Raw genomic sequence first — 12,996 nt, 5'->3', positions numbered from 1 at the left:
AAGGGAAAAAATTCCTTCTCAGCCCCATGTGTAAACCAGTAAAGCCCAGAAACATGGTTTCTACCCACAGGAGAACATAGGCACAGCTATGTCTCAATCATCCCTGACTGATGCCTGTCCAACCTCTTCTTAAACACCTCCAATGATGGAAAGTCCCTATCTTCCCTGGGCAGTCTATTCCACTGCCTCACTGTTCTAACAGTGAAGAGGTTTTTCCTGGTATCCAATCCCAACCTACTTTGCTGCAACTTCAAGCCATTAGTACTTGTCCTCCTCTCTACAGCAAGACAAAAAAGATGTTTTCTCTCTTCTTTATGGCAGCCCTTCAGGTATTTGAAAACTGTTATCATGTCCCCTCTTAAGCACCTTCTCTGCAAGCTGAACATACCTATTTCCTTCAACCTCTCCTCATATGACCTGCCTTCCAAGCCTTTTGTCATCCACCTCTGGGTCCCCTCTAACTTCTCCATGTCCTTTTTAAAATGTGGAGCGGAAAATTGCACACAATACTCTAGATGAGGCCCAACCAGCACTGAGTAGAGAGGCACCATTACCTCCCATATCTTGCACCTAGTGAATCTATTAATGCATCACAAAACTGCATTCACCCTTTCTGCAGCTGCATCACACTGCAGACTTACATTGAGTCTCTGACCTACCAAGACTCCCTGATCCTTCTCTGCAGTGCTGCCATCTAGCCAGAAGGCATCCATTTGTAATTGTGGTTTTGATTATTCTTCCTGAGGTGTAACACCTTGCATTTGTCAGCAATGAACTTCTTAGCTCCAGACAAGCTTTCCCATCTGTCAAGATCTTTCTGAATCTCACTCTTGTCTTCCAATGTGTTTACAATCATTCCCAGTTTCCGAGTAATAGATCCTAGTCTGTAACTTAAATAAGAGTTTGGAAAAGCTGTTCCCTGAACACATACCACACTTTTCCCTGTTTTTCTACTTCAGACTTTAGAAGTGGGTGAATAGGTAACCAGCACTAATCAACAACATGACTGGGAACAAAATAAACAGGGTTTTAATGGAGGCTAATATGTGTTTAGATGCAGGGTACAAAATAGCCCTTTCTAATAGTTAGGCAAGATGGCAAGATACATGGTAAACTGAAATAGGGCAGTTTGTTGCCAAATTGCACAGGTAATGTTAAATTTAAGAAAGCTGTCCTAAAGTAACAATGGTGTTGTTTTAAACACAAAACAAGAGCTTTTTCCGCATTAAAAAGCATTAGGGAATGCTTCTAATGTCAGAATGATTTATTTAATTACAATACTCTCTAGAGACCCACTGTTATCAGAAAGGGCAAATGGACTGAGCTGGATGTCACTGGCAACCAGTTAACCTATCAGCCTAAGGAACAACAGCAGGATCCTTAAAAGAGGCCAATCAGGAGGAGCTCCAGGAGAAGGAAGTCTCTTGTGACTCTCCTGGTTTTATCCACATTCCAGTTATGAGAAGAGAAGAAAGGAATCATAGAAAATTAGGGTTGGAAGGGACCTCCAGAGATCATCTAGTCCCAACCCCCTGCTCAAAGGAGGACCAGCCCCAACTAGATCATCCCAGCCAAAGCTTTGTCTAGCTCGGTTTTGAAGGATGGAGTTTCCACCACCTCTCTGGGTAAACTGTTCCAGTGTTTTACTACCCTCCTAGTGAGAAAATTCTTCCTAATATCTAACGCAAACTTTCCTTGCTGCAACTTGAGACAGTTGCTCCTTGTTCTGTCATCTGCCACCACTGAGTATAGCATAGCTCCATCCTCTTTCAACCCCGCTTTCAGGTAGTTGAAGACTATTAAGTCACCTCTCAGTCTCCTCTTCTCTAAACTAAATAAGCCCAGTTCCCTCAATCTTTCCTCATAAGTCATGTCTCCCAGCCCCCTCACCATTTTTGTTGCTGTCTGCTGGACTCTCTCCAATTTGTCGACATCCTTGTTGTAGTGGGGGCCCCAAAACTGAACACAGTACTCCAGATGTGGCCTCACCAGTGCTGAATAGAGGGGAATAATCACTTCCCACGACCTACTGGCAACACACCTACCAATGAAGCCCAGTATGCCATTAACCTTCTTGGCAACTAGGGCACACTGTTGGCTCATATTCAGGTTATTGTCCACTATAACCTCCAGGTCCTTTTCTGCAGAGCTGCTGCCCAGCCAGTCAGCCCCCAGGCTGTACTCGTGCATGGGACTGTTCCATCCTAAGTGCAGCACTTTGCACTTGTCCTTGTTGAACCTCGTGAGATTTCTTTTGGCCCAATCTTCCAATTTGTCTAGGTCACTCTGAATCCTAGCCCTACCCTCCAGCATATCTACTTCTCCCCACAGCCTGGTGTCATCTGCAGACTTGCTGAGGGTGCACTCTATGCCATCTTCCTTCTAACTTTTTCCTTACTTTCCCAGAAGTGTGAGGTGTAAACACAGCTATGTCCACTGTTAAAAATTGATATCAGCTCTTAGCATGGTAGTCCTTGGACTGAGATTAAGAGCCAAGCTTTTCTTAAGCAGGCATCATAGTTTGATGCCCTGCATGTACCCTGCTGATTTAATACATCAAACAGATATTGTCTGTTATGCTGAAGTACTTCTGAAGAAGCTGATAGCAATTTTTAACACAAGGGAGGCTGTGTTTACACTCACACTTCTACGAAAGTGAGGAAGAAGTTAGAAGAAAGGTGGCTAGAGTATAAGGGATGTGTCTCTGTATGTGTTTTCTGCAGTGCAATGATAATGAGGAGACAGCTATCCCATCTCCCATATGTCCTGCCATCTAGAAAAAAAGAGGATAACAAAAAGCAAGGGAGGAAGGGGAAAAGGTTGTGTGGTTAAAGTGGGTGGGGTAAGACTACTGCCCATTATGTCTTATCATCCCCCACAGAGGCACAAACACTCCTTCAGAGAAGGTCATGCAAAATAGTCTTCAAAGTGATAGCAAAGGAAGCAAGTGAAAAACATCTTGTAAAAAAGGACAAAGTTTTAAAAAATTCCTTAATTTTTGTTGCCTGACTCATCTAAAATAGCCTTTTGCATTCTACAGCCCTACATAGTGAATATGGGTAGACCAAGTTAGGCAAGTTGCCTCTGAAAAGCAAATTTTGTCTCTTAGCTGCAGGAAATGTCCCCTCCCCTCCCTCATGTAAAGTGCAGAATGACTCAGTATGTGCTGGGCTGTAGTAAAAAAAAAAGGAAGTGTGTAGAATGTACTAAGCACTGGGAAACTCACGTGGCTGGGTGGGAGAGCTGTGAATAAGTTGTGAGTGGAAGGGCGCCTAACCATACATATAGCTGGGGTTTCATTTTATTTTCTCATCTTAAACACATTTTTTTTTACAGAGAGCAGTAAGAGCACAGTCCACCATAATCCAAAACAGCCCAAGGACCAAAATCGTACCGGTCTAACTCCATTGACTTTGATAAATTTGCATCAAACTTCCAGTCCATGTGAGCTAACTAGCTGAAGTCTCAGTCCTGCGAGCTGCTGAACACTCTCTACTACAGAGTGCTGAATTCAGCGGGAACTGAATGGACACAGCAGCTTGTAGGAGACTCTCAAACACACACAACAAATTGGACAATGGTTTAGTCCCGGGAAAATGTAGAGATAAAGGAGTAAGTTTTAAGGCGGTGATTCTCAACCATGTTGCTGGGGAAGCCTGGGGTGCTACCAGATCCTTTGAAAGGTGCCCCAAAGTGTGATGAGATAAGCAGATAAACCAGGCTCAGGCTGGTCCCTGTCCGGACTGCCTCTCACTTCTATTGCCCAGCTCCTGTGTAAGGAGGTAAGCACTGTAATATATAACCTAGTTTTTGAAACTGGATGTCACACAATTCACAAAAGTTATGGAGGGGTGCCTTGAAACCAAAAAAGAGCTTCCTTTCCTTGAAACAATGGTTCTTGGTACACCAGAAAAGTGTTCTAGCCTGAGCAGGCAACATGAAAAAAAGTGAGAACCAAGGAATTATTTATATATATCCTGCTCTGTCCAAATGAATAAGAGAAGGAAGGGAGCTGTTAAACAGCAGGAGATAGGGGACTATTAAAGAGCAAGATGCTGTTTAGGGCAATATGAGGGCAAAAAATGTAGGAGGGGTGAAGTGAAATAAACCACAAGGTTTACTGGAATAGAACTGCTTGACTGCATCTATTTGTATAATGAATCATGATTATAGAAACAGCACATGGAAGGAATTTGCAACTCAAATAACAGAGATGTTTAGTGCTAAATTTCTCTCTCCAAAAAAGGGATGTACATAATTATGACTGGAGAGGGCACAGAAAACAACAAGCTCTTATTTGGCCTCTCATAATAGAATAACAAGGAAACATTTGCGGACATTGAAAAGTAACACATTTAAAATGATAAAAGCACTTTTTATCTAATTCACAATTAAACTATTGCCCTCACTTCCATTACAAGTTCCTGAGTCTTAGCATTAACAAATTTCAAAACTGGACCAGGCACTTATGCAGGTAATGAAAACATTCACAGGCAGATTTGTTAAGGGAAAAATGGTTGTACAATTGACTTTTGCTGCTGTTGGAGGCATGATCTAGACCAAATGAACCACTGAACCTATCCAGTATGACAATTCCTGTATTGTCCACAGTACTATCATAATACTAAGACATACTCTTTGCATGCAGGCCATTGATCTCAAAAGGGGTTTGGAAATCTTAGTGTGAATAAACAGAAGAGTCCTGAGGACTGATGAGGAACGTTTTCTATTCTAAGGATTCTGTACCTGAACATTATATAAAAGGCATGAGTGTTAAAAGCCAGGTGTGCTGTTTGTCATATGAAGCATCTGGCTTCCTCATGAAAAGGTGATCTGAACACACAGGAAAAGCTACCAAGCTAGATTTTTCCACAACTCTTTCAAAACAAAATGTATCAGTTTTGGACATGGACCCATTACATTTGTAATTAGTTTTACATCTGTGTGAACAAGGAGCAAATACATAATTCACAAGGCTACACCAGCATAGCTTACTTGAAGGTGGTATATAATTACTCTGGGAAAAAATCAAGAGTAAAATGATACTAGTAGCTACAATGCTATAAGCTTTGTGTTTGCTATGATCTGTTCTCCTGCCACCTAGTGTCAAGTGCCCAGGTTGTAACCATATTGGTCTAGAACAGTGATCTCCAAAGTGGGGTGTGCGCACCCCAGGGGGTGTGCAAGACAACTCATTGGGGTGCGGGAAGAAAATATTAGAACTTTTATTTATATGTGTATTTATATACATATATTGGGGGTGCGTACTCAAAAATGTTTTACTGATGGGGTGCACGAATATAAATATACATATATTGGGGGTGCATGCTCAAAAATTTTTTACTGATAGGGGTGCGCGATCAAAAAAGTTTGGAGACCACTGGTCTAGAGGAAAAAGCAATCAGGGCTCATGGTAGAGGTGATCTCTTTTATTAGACCAACAAGATTTTTGCAGAAAAAATGTCTTTAATTGCAAGCTTTCAGGCACAAACACCCTTTATCAGGCATTTGAAAAAAGATTGTAAAAGTTCTCCTGGGAAGAAATGAAAGTTCATATTTCATAGGATTTCACAGAGGAGTCAAAAGATGGAAAACTCCTCTGGGCAGGCAGTTCTTAGCTGGTAAAGAGTCTCTCAGCGCTCCTGTGAGGCTGTGATGATGCAAATTACCTTTGACAAAGGCAGAAGCAGAATCTCAGGTCTCAGATGGTGAAAGATGTTTTCTGCTTGGGAAATTATGAAGATTTCATTTTTTAAAAATCAGCTAAAATTCAGTATCTTCCATGTGTTAGTTATCCAGGTTGTAGCCGTATTGGCTGTGTCAAGGCACTGTAATACTACCCACTGTGAGCAACTACTCCTGGACATCTTTCTGTCTGTCCACTCCAGGTCCTGGTGTAATTTACATCAGAGCAAGTGTCATGTGTCCAGGCTTTAGCTATTAAAAACTGGCAGGACAAGTGTCATCAAAGCATCAGAAAAAACTATACAAGAAGATGTGGGAATAAATATCAGCTAACAAATTAAAGGCAAGAGTCGCAGGCATCTTGAAGAAAGGAGATCCTGCTAATCCAACTATGCATAAGTTTGTCATGCCAAAAACAATCATGCTGTAAGTAAATGTGAAAAAGTGAAAAAAGCAATTTACGGCATAAGGTCATATAATTCAGTCTGGAGTGAAACAAAGTGATATGACAATTCCAAATAAGATTACTGTGACAATAAAAGCTATGTATACAAATATCTGTGGTTTTGCAAGAATAAATAGAAAATTAAGCAAGTGCTTCAAGTTAAAGTTTGATGGAGGAGAAAGAGACATGGAGTATCATAGTTTGTCATCCTGTGGTTAAATGGGACATTACAAGTAAGTTGGAGAACATGACATTGTATCATCGAAATTTATGGTTATATGTATATTTCAGCACTGGCCAGCATGTTTGAATTAATTCTGATACCCTTTACTACCTTGTAATATCAGTGTGCTTGATGTGGCCTGACATGAAATGTCAAGAAACAAAGCAGTTATAGCTGGAAAAGGGGCAGCAGACAAAGTGTTCACATGCAGCATCTTTGAAGCCATAGAACAAATAGATTTTTGTGTACCTTGGCAGACCAATCAGTGTCAACAGTTCCATCAAAAACAAGTTAAAATGGAGATGTGCACTGGCTGTAGGACCTGCACAGAAAATGATGAAATTATGTACCAATAAAAACATTCTGTTTGGTAACAAAATGCATATTTATCAAAACAGTGATAACAGTATTACTCTATGGACTGGAAATAGCAGCTTTAAATAAAATGAACATCAAAAGCCTGGAGGCAGTAGAGATGAGAGCTCTTGGAAAGAAGGCAGGTCTGAAATGGAGTGGTTCTGAGACAAATAAAGGATCTGGAAAGAAAGCAGGATGTGAAATCAACGTATTAGACTGGCAATAATTGAAAAAATTATGGTGGAGGGGACACAGTGGGAGACAAACAGGTGACAGAATGGCAAAGAAAATCATGCAAACACAACCTGGAGACTGACCATTGACTGGATGGCTGGATACTATCATGACTGAATTATGCTGAATGGAGGAACAAGCCCTGAAGGGAATCGGTGGCAGGGTTATAGTATTGTTGCCCATATCCATGAAGCTGCTCTGAAATGGAAAGAAGAAAATACAACATGTGACGAGCTAGCTGGCAGTGACCTAGCCCAGGGGTTTTGAAAGGGCAAAAGATGATTGGAGGACTTGGGATTCCCTTTCCGCACCAATCAGGTGACTCAGCCCCCCATGTCCCGATTGGCCCCTTGGGTCAGCTGGAGGGGGATAAAAGCGGCAGCGTAGACTGACTCAGGAGAGAGACCAGCGAGGGACAACAAGGAAGGAGATTCATGGAGCTGGCAAGAGCTGAGCCAGCGGGGCAGGAGCACTGCCCTAAAAGAGCAGGACCTGCAGGCAGCAGTGGGACCCTCAGCAGCGTGGCGTGCAGCCGGCGGGAGAGGCTCCCCACTGGGCTCCAGGATCCCCAAGGAGAGGCTGCAGCCAGCAGGAGAGGCTCCCCTCCGCTCCAGGAAGGATCTGAGCAGCAACCTGAGAGGTTCCCAGCTCTCCTTCCAGCTCCTCTAATCAGAGGCTGGGCAGCTTGACATGAGGCCGGGGCTCTGGGAAAGTCAAGACCCCTAGCAGGCTGGAGCAGTGCTACCAGTGGTGGCTGTGTTCCTGCCTACCACATAGGAGATATGGGTTCAAGTCCAAGCTGAGGTGACTTGGGTGAGTGAAATAACAAGAAGCAAATCTCCCTGCAGTGGAAAGGGGCCATTGTGTTTCTTTCCCCCTTTCTCTGCCTCCAGGTATCAAGGCCCTACATTTCCTTTGCATTTTGTGCCTTTTTATATTTCACCAACCCATATTGTTTGTTCTGCTGTTTGTGTTTTATATTTTGTTAACCCTTTTTTTTGTCAGTGATCGTAAGTGTCTAACCTTTGTTGAATCCTGCCCCCTTGGGGCATTGTAGTGTCCACTGTACCCTCTGATTTATGCCTGTTATGTTCCCAGTATTAAAAGGTATATGGTTAAGTCCCCATTGGTGGTCTGGCTCTGCTCTATAGGGGGAGGAGAGTCCCTACACCTCCCACAGGGCTTGTGCACCTGCTTTGATCCCTTCAATTGGAGAGGGGATACCTCTTGGAGTACCGCCCAGGTTATAAACATATTAAAGCTTCTGTCCTGGCCAAATTCCAATTCAATTAATTACTTCTTTTGCCTTCTTAAATTTTCCCTGAAGTTTCAGCTGGACAATAAGTTCTTAAACTGCCCACCCTGTGATGCTGAGTAACACGGCAACATGTTGTGAATCTCCTCCATTTGTGGATGATGTGATCCTTGTCTGTGACTTGAATAATAGCTGCTAAGAAGCTTTGGGATCCTTCAGGTTGAAAGCTATTTTGTAAAGTCATAATGTGGGAGGGAAACAAAGAACAAAAACAAAAAAAACCATACAAACAAAAACCAAGTAGTAGCCTTGCTTTAAAGCATCCCATTCAGTGAAGTATTCTTGATTAAGGTGCTGATAAAATCCCACATCTGCCTTTTAGCAGATGGAAGATAGGGAAAAAATCACTGCAAAAACAGAGGGGAGAAGAACAGTTAGAAAAAACACACAAGCACTGGATTATGCAACACAGATTATCAACATGATGCATGGCTCTGAAGATAAGAGGAAAGCAAAAAATCAAATGTCTGTACTCTCAGCAAAGAAAAGTTTCATTCAGCTTTCCCATTCACTCCATTTGGGTCCAAACTTGCTTTTGCTTAATCCAATGGCAATTCTCCCTGTCCCAGGGGTACAATCACAGGGGAGCAAAAAAAAAACCCTCCATAGGGGGACCCAGGATGCAAGCTACACACCCACAGAAGAAAGACCCCGAAATCAAGAGTTACTCACCCACTTTAGGAATCCAGACACAGGACGAACAATGCCAAAGAGAGAAGCCTGTGCGGTTCATCAGCCGCACTTATCTACAGCTGGGATTGGCAGGTGACATCATGAGTGATTGCTGGCTGGCTGGAATAAAAGTAGACACAAGCCAGCAGGAGCAGAGAGCGAGAGAAGCAGTGGAGGCTGCAGAGGCTCTCCACACTGGCGGCAGGCAGCGCCAGTGTGCAAAGGAAGACCCCGCCTAGGGAAAAGCATCTCAGGCAGCAGCAATTATAACACTCCTCCACGCCGGTCATGGGCAGCACTAACGTGCAGGAGAAGATTCCACTCCAGGAAGAGTGGCAGAAGTACAGGGGATGACAGAGGCTCTCCCCACCAGACACCCACAGCCCCAGAGCACCGGAGAGGAGCTGATCAGGGAAGGGATAGAGGAAGCCCTCAGGGAAAGCTGAGAGTGGAGCAGCATCAGGAGACACAGGCAGACACAGGCTCTAAGGCAGGATGGAAGCAAAGGCAGTTTAGCTTGATCTCCCCTTTTTCTTTAGCTGCCTTATTTTCTTTGTGTATTCCTGTTTCATATCTTTCTTGCCTGTGCGTATTCCTTTGTGGTTTTCCTATTTTGTCCTTATTTTCTCTTTTATTGGTATGCCTATAGTGAGGGGATCAGGGTGCCGCCCTGATACATGGGCTGCCCATGAGAATCAACAAGCAGCTGACACACAGCAGGAGAGGCACCCTCAAAGGGGTGAACCCACAGCAGACCTGTGACCCGCAGGAAAGAAGAAAAGACTAGGATCTGATACCAAAGGGGCATGAGAAGTAAAGATCATCAGGACCGGAGGGCCAACCATATTGAAATCAGGTGGCCCGTCAGAGGTTAGTGCATGGAAGAGGTGTAGGGGAGGTGGAGCCCCCAAAAAATCTATCAGGAGGAGCGTTTGATCCCGAGGGACCTCCAACAGGGAACCCCAACACTGAAGGTACATTCAAAGTCATGGCAGGCAAGTTCTGGGATATTCGCCGGGGTGACCGAGGCCCCTTTCAGAGGTTGAATGAAGCCTCACCACGCCTACCACCAGGTACCCGTGTCAAGACAGCACAGGAATGGATATTCAAAGCAAGACGGTCATACTCCCAATGATTACTGTGATGTAGTATCAGACTTTTAGCTTTTAGTAATAGTTGAGGGACCTGAATCTCTTCAGCCTCCGCAAGAGAAGGCTGATAGGTGATCTTCTGGCCATCTACAAACTCACTGGGGGGACAGCAGGAAATAGGGGATACGATGTTTATCAGAGCACCTATTGAGGTAACTAGAAACAATGGCCACAAACTGAAAGGCAGCAAATTTAGACTGGACATAAGGAAAAAATTCTTTACAGTGCGGGTTGCCAAAATATGGACTATGCTTCCAAGGGAGGTGGTGCTGTCCCCTTCCTTGGAGGTATTTAAGAGGAGATTGGACAAAAACCTGGCTGGAGTCATCTGACCCCAGCACTCTTTCCTGCCCAGGGCAGGGGGTTGGACTCAGTGCTCTAATAGGTCCCTTCTGACCCTAAAATCTATTAAATCTATGAAATATGGACCTGAACAATCTCTTCACCAGGCACTGACATCAGTAGGAGTTGCAGCACTTATCACCAGGATGTTTTTAATCAAATATTTGCAAAATACAGCACCAACATAGAAGACAGAATTCTGAACTAATACTAGTTGGCTGTTGTTCTGCTCAGAGGCCCATGAGAAATTATTTTGATGCTACTAGAGAAGAGAATGTTAAATACTAAGGCCACAGCGAGTCAAGCATTTTGCTGACAAATGTGCAGCTCCCCAGTCCAACTCATGGCATTTCAGAAAGCTGACAGACTTTTGCTATTGAGTCGGAAGGGTGGGGGAAATTGAGCTCTGCTTTGGAGCTGACACATCTGAGGAGCAGTGTGTCTGCAGCTTCTCTTGCACTTTGGAGCACCTTCTTCTGAACCATCATATCATGATGGTTAATTTGTCGTGGGATTGGGGACTTTTAAAATATCCTGCAGCCATGCGCTTCTGTAAGGACATGGCTGTAGAGCACTTTCAAGGGGCCAATCACACAACAAATGTAACTTCTGTCTTAGCCTTTAAAGTGCTACAAATCCCTGAGTGCTTAAAATTCAGTGCTATACAGATACATGGTCCTTCCACCCCAACCTATCGAAGCATTACAAAATGGCCATGAAGACAAACAGCAGTACTGCTCTTCACAATAGGATTCTATGCATGCCTCTTGGCCTATGGTCCCAAGAGGTCCCAAAAACAGCTGAGGCACACAGGAGAGTGCTCATGGGCTGTCAACCCTGCTCCCTGCCTCCTGGAGCATACAAACATTTTAGGAAGTGCTTCAAAAAGAAGCGATTCAAAGATTCCTCATTTTTAGGGGGTATTTTTTAAAGTGCTGTGGTTACTTTTGAAGTGCTACTTTGGCCATGCACATGTGTTCCCCTGCTATTTGGCACTCTTAATAGGTATTTCAAACCATGCTTGTCCAGGGCCTAAATCTGGCCTGCCACACCGGTTTCTCTTTTATAAATAATACTAATTTGACTTGATCCTCAGAAGTACGACGTACCCACAACTCCTGCTTCAAGTCAAGATGAGGAGTTGATGCTACATAAATATGAAAATCAAGCCAATTTTACATATTTTCAATGGCCAGATATGAAACCCAGCATAGTCAATGAAAGACCCTCTTGACTTCAGTTGGCTTTGAAGCTGAACCATAACACAAACATTTCCCATATTTTAGCAAGCAGACCATATTAATTGAGACGTTTCTACATAAAGGAAGCAGAAAGGTAGCAAGCACTTCAAATGTTTCCAATTTATTTTCAAACACAAAGCATTTTAATACATAGCATACTATAGTGATATGCCTATTTATGGTGAAGAATTGAGAAAATCAGTGGGACTACTTGTCCAGTTAGGTGGTACTTAATCTAAGGAGTAAGGAGTGCAAAATCTTGGCTTCAGATTGCTAACACAGTTTCCCCATGCGCACAAAATGCATCTATACCCGATTACAACCTATGTGTGTGAGAAGTTACTGAGCCTTCATCACAAGTGGCAAGGAAGGAGCTGTTGTCCATTGGATGACATGTGGGGCTGGGATTCAAAAGATCTGGAGAGAAATCCTGTCTGTCTCTAAAAGTCAATGGAAGCATCACCATTGATTTAAGTGAGGACAGAATTTAACTCTGGCTCCAGGCTGTCTCTGCCCCTGAGCTGCTGTTTGAATTGGGCAAGACAAACTCTCTGTAAAAGCACTCTATGCTGTGTAAGGATAAAGTACAATTTTATTCAAACAATGGGCCTTTTTGTACTGTCAAGTGTTTTCAGAATCTAGCCATATTCTCTTTTACAAAATGGCTGATGCGGTAGGTTTCACCTGGATCACTTTGAACAGGAGAAGACAGCCTGAAAGCCAAAATTTAAAAATGTCTTAACAGCAAAGAAATCATAGAGAAATAGGGTTGAAATGGACCTCCAGAGGTCATCCAGTACAAACCACTACCTGAAGCAGGATCATCCCTACCCAAGCCATCCTATACAATCCATAATTTAAACTCTTTGTAAAACTGCTGTCAATCCTGACATAACACAAGACATAATACCCTAATCTGCCACGGGTAAAGCAGGGGAACCACAGCAGCCAACATCCTGCTTTTATAAAAGGTTGTGAATATATGCTCAAGAGATCACAGGTAGAGGGCATTGGCAACACATAGGGGGTGCACACAGATTGGCACACATAGGGGGTGCACCCCTGAGCTTGGTGGTGCACACCCTGCAAAAAGTTCTGCCAATGCTGCCGGTGGTGCCTGCGGGCAGTTACCGCTCACCATCCCTCCTTCCCCTTGCTTCTGACATTGCCAGTGGCATCTGCAGGCAGTCCCTTATTGCTGCTGGCTGCTGCTGATGCTGCTGGTGGCATCTGAGAGTAGTTGCCGACTGCTAGGTGATGCTCGCCACCCCCTCCGCACCCCCGCTGCCATCACACCCCCTCTGCCGCCACCTGCAGGCAGTCGCTGTGCA

The 12,996-nt window shown here is 43.8% G+C and overlaps 1 long non-coding RNA gene across 1 annotated transcript; it reads right to left on the bottom strand.

Moving 5' to 3' along the window:
- Positions 1 to 5,549: 5,549 nt before the first annotated feature.
- LOC109298971 lies at positions 5,550 to 9,999 on the bottom strand. Its single transcript, XR_002097736.1, has 4 exons — positions 8,932 to 9,999; positions 8,487 to 8,606; positions 7,028 to 7,142; positions 5,550 to 6,675 (listed from the first exon to the last, which is right to left on the bottom strand). It is a non-coding gene; the product is annotated as an uncharacterized LOC109298971 (long non-coding RNA).
- Between the last annotated feature and the right edge of the window lie 2,997 nt (positions 10,000 to 12,996).

The sequence above is a fragment of the Gavialis gangeticus genome, unplaced genomic scaffold (genome assembly GCF_001723915.1).
Source record: "Gavialis gangeticus isolate Ggan-Ray unplaced genomic scaffold, GavGan_comp1, whole genome shotgun sequence".
Classification (NCBI taxonomy): domain Eukaryota; kingdom Metazoa; phylum Chordata; order Crocodylia; family Gavialidae; genus Gavialis; species Gavialis gangeticus.
This window is presented reverse-complemented; position numbering and strand designations above follow the sequence as displayed.